This window comes from Leuresthes tenuis, unplaced genomic scaffold (genome assembly GCF_036924035.1).
Source record: "Leuresthes tenuis unplaced genomic scaffold, fLeuTen1.0.hap1 SCAF_17, whole genome shotgun sequence".
In the NCBI taxonomy this organism is placed as follows: domain Eukaryota; kingdom Metazoa; phylum Chordata; class Actinopteri; order Atheriniformes; family Atherinopsidae; genus Leuresthes; species Leuresthes tenuis.
The window spans coordinates 24,736,463-24,739,623 of NW_027325371.1; the positions used below are offsets into that span (position 1 = coordinate 24,736,463).

Here is a 3,161-nt window from a genome sequence, read left to right on the forward strand (position 1 = left end):
CCAAATATAGTCGGACATTCACACCTTCTTGCAGCCGAACACTTCCGCTTTTAGTGTTCTATGAGGCATTCACATATTTTTTTTCACCGTATTTTATAGATTATGGTTGGAAATTCTCACCCACTCTCATCCGAAGACCTCTCCTCCCGCTTTTGTTAATATATAGTCGGGCATTCGAACCTTTTCTTACCCGCTTTTTACAAATTATAGTCGAACATTCACACCTACTTGCAGCTGAATACTTCCGCTCCACCTTGTAGGTATGTATGGTTGGCATTTGCACCTCTTTTTATACTGATTGCTGAAGATTAAGTTGTACTTTCTAAAACTACAACTTTTTTTTATTTGTTGAAACTTGATTTGAAGTGGATAAATAAGGAGGACAAACAGTTTTAAGTCAGGCTGATAGAAGGAATTAATTTTATAGCAAAATCTGTACTTCATCATATGTCGAGAGATGCTTATTGCTGAAGAAGTTCTTTCTCATTCTACAAAGTACAACGTTGTTTATCGTTGAAACTTGATTAGACATGAATAAATATGAAGGACAAAGCAGTCTTAACTTGGTTTGAGTTAATGAATTCGTTTTATAGGAGAATCCGAATTCATGCATAACTTATAAAATTGAGCTTATTTTCGGATTCCTGAAGAATGATTCTGGTTCTTTCTAATAATACAAAGTTTGTTGTTTATTGTTGAAACTTCATCAGAAGTGAAGAAATAAATGAATGCCTATCAACAAATTGACCTTCTGTTGACCTTCGGGGAGGTGAGTATCTTCACTAGACTCACCTGTCTGCTCTTCCTCCTCATTTAGCGTAGCTCCACCCTCTGCCTGTGAATTCTCACAGACTTCAACACTGAGTGGTGAGGCCTCTACAGGCCCCTCCCCTTTTTGCTCCTCACTTCCAATCCAAGCTTTTGGCGGGAAGTTTGAATTTATTGGGTCAACCTCTTCACTTTGTTCACCAACTGCCACCTTTGGTCCTTCTCTTTGTTGGCTTGACTGTGGCTTTACCGTCTTTAATTTGTTGGCAAAAGATTTAGGGCAATCTCTGAAGAGGTGATTTAATTCTCCACAGAGATTACATTTCCTGCCATTTGGACACTCTCCAAAAGTTTGCCCAATTTCTCTGCTCTTCCCACATAACACCTTGGTACAAGCCTCAACCAGGTGCCCATGCTCACCACACTTGCGGCAGAACTTGGGCTGCCCCTGGTAGTGGATGTAACCTCGGTTTTCAAGGTGGCCAGAGTGTCGCCCACCCGCTGCACTGAGCACTCTTCAGCCCTTTTAAATGGTATAACTTTGCACTCCCGCACGCTCCAGCAAGCACCATTCAAGCAACAACTTTGCACTCCAGCTTCGAACATCGGCACAGTCGCAACAAGTAAGGCGACTCTACTCAGAGAAGTCACTCTGCACAGTAACAAGATTTCTTTTGCACAGACAGAAAGGGCTTCACCCGCAAAGGTAAAGCCTGCCAAAAATAGAAACAACTCATTAGTGCTGCTCTCCACAGAAATCTTTAGTAAAAGGCGAAAGACTTGTACGTTATGAAGAGAAACCAGAGTACGATTATCCGTCACTGCGGGAGCAGGGCATCAGGCTTGTTGGCATAGCCACCTTCCCCATGGTGAGCTTTGCTTGGTTGAGACGCTTGCTCCCCCCCCCCTTGCTCCTCGGCTGACCAAGTAGGAACAATCGGGCCCTATTCGATGGCTGCCTTGTCTTTTACTCTGTGCAAAAGACAAGGCAGCAACAAAAACACCACGAGAATCCCGTATTGAGGCTTTGTTCTGATCGCTCATTCGGGGTCGCATTTCTTTCAAGCAATTCTCCTGGTTAGCCCACACTCGGCTCGCTCCCATAGCCGTGTTAAAGTCTACTTCGCATTCACTCTCTTTTCCCATCAGACTCTTGGGATTTTATCTATAAAATGAATTCCTTCACTCAAACTATGTGAAAACTGCTTTGTCCTTAATATTTACCATGTCTAGAAAGATTTAAACAAAAAAAACAACGTTGTACTTTGCAGTAAAAGAAAGAGCAAATCTAAAGTTTCAGGAATCCGAGAATAAGCTTACTTTCATGAGTTCTTCACGATTTCGGATTTTGCTATAAAATGAATTCCTTCACTCAAACTAAATTAAAACTGCTAAACCGCTAATCTGTTATATGTAAGGCAGATGTCAAATTCACCGAAATAGGATCAAAGGGTATTCGGCCAATCGAGCTGTAGCAACTTCGGTAAAAGAGTATAAGTTGAAGAGTTTGTGAATAAAGGTGTGCGCACACATAGTGTGCTGTACGAAAATAGGCAGGGAGCAATGCCGGCTGGGGTATATGTTCTTGTATGTTGTCTGACTGTTTGATTTGAATGTGTTGTGTAAGTGTCCTGTTGAATGTTACATGTTTGGGCTTTGACACGCTTCACTGTGGTTGTTAACTGTGTGGTGTGTCCTGAAATGTTATATGTTTGGGCTGTGTGACATGCTTAATGCTTGTCAGTAGCTACCCACTTATTCATATACTATCAAAGTATGTCCGGACTTCTTATGTTGTCAGTTCCCATCAAAAGCGGAAGCGGAGGTCTTCGGATGCAAGTGGGTGTGAATATCCCACCATACAAGTATGGTGGAGAGGAAGCTGTGAATGGCCGACCATAGTAAAAGGCGGGTGAGAGAAGGTGCGAATGCCTAACCATACATCATCAAAAGAGGGAGCGGAGGTGTTCCGCTGTAAGACGGTGTATATGTCCGACCATAGATGGTAAAAAGCGGGTAAGAAAAGGTTAAATTACCCAACTGTACACAATCAAAAGAGGGAGCGGAGTTGTTCAGCTAAGAGAAGGTGTGAAAGTCCGAACTTGGTTTGTAAAAAGCGGGTAAGAAAAGGTTCGTATGCCCGAATATACACCATCAAAAGCGGAAGCGGAGGTGTTCGGCTGCAAGATATTGTGAACGTCCGACCAAAGTTTGTAAAAAGCAGTTAAGAAAAGGTTCGAATATCTAACCAAACATAATCAAAAGCGGGAGCAGAGCTGTTCGACTGCAAGTAGGTGTGAATGTCAGATCATAATTTGCAAAAAGCTGATGAGAAAGGGTGAGAATGCCCGACTATACATCATCAAATGCGGGAGCGGAGTTGTTCGGCTGTG

General features: G+C 42.5%; 1 non-coding gene across 1 annotated transcript; it reads right to left on the bottom strand.

Moving 5' to 3' along the window:
• Window positions 1-1,463: 1,463 nt before the first annotated feature.
• Window positions 1,464-1,577, bottom strand: LOC140274211 (U5 spliceosomal RNA). The gene has a single exon (XR_011908185.1). It is a non-coding gene; the product is annotated as a U5 spliceosomal RNA (small nuclear RNA).
• Window positions 1,578-3,161: the final 1,584 nt, after the last annotated feature.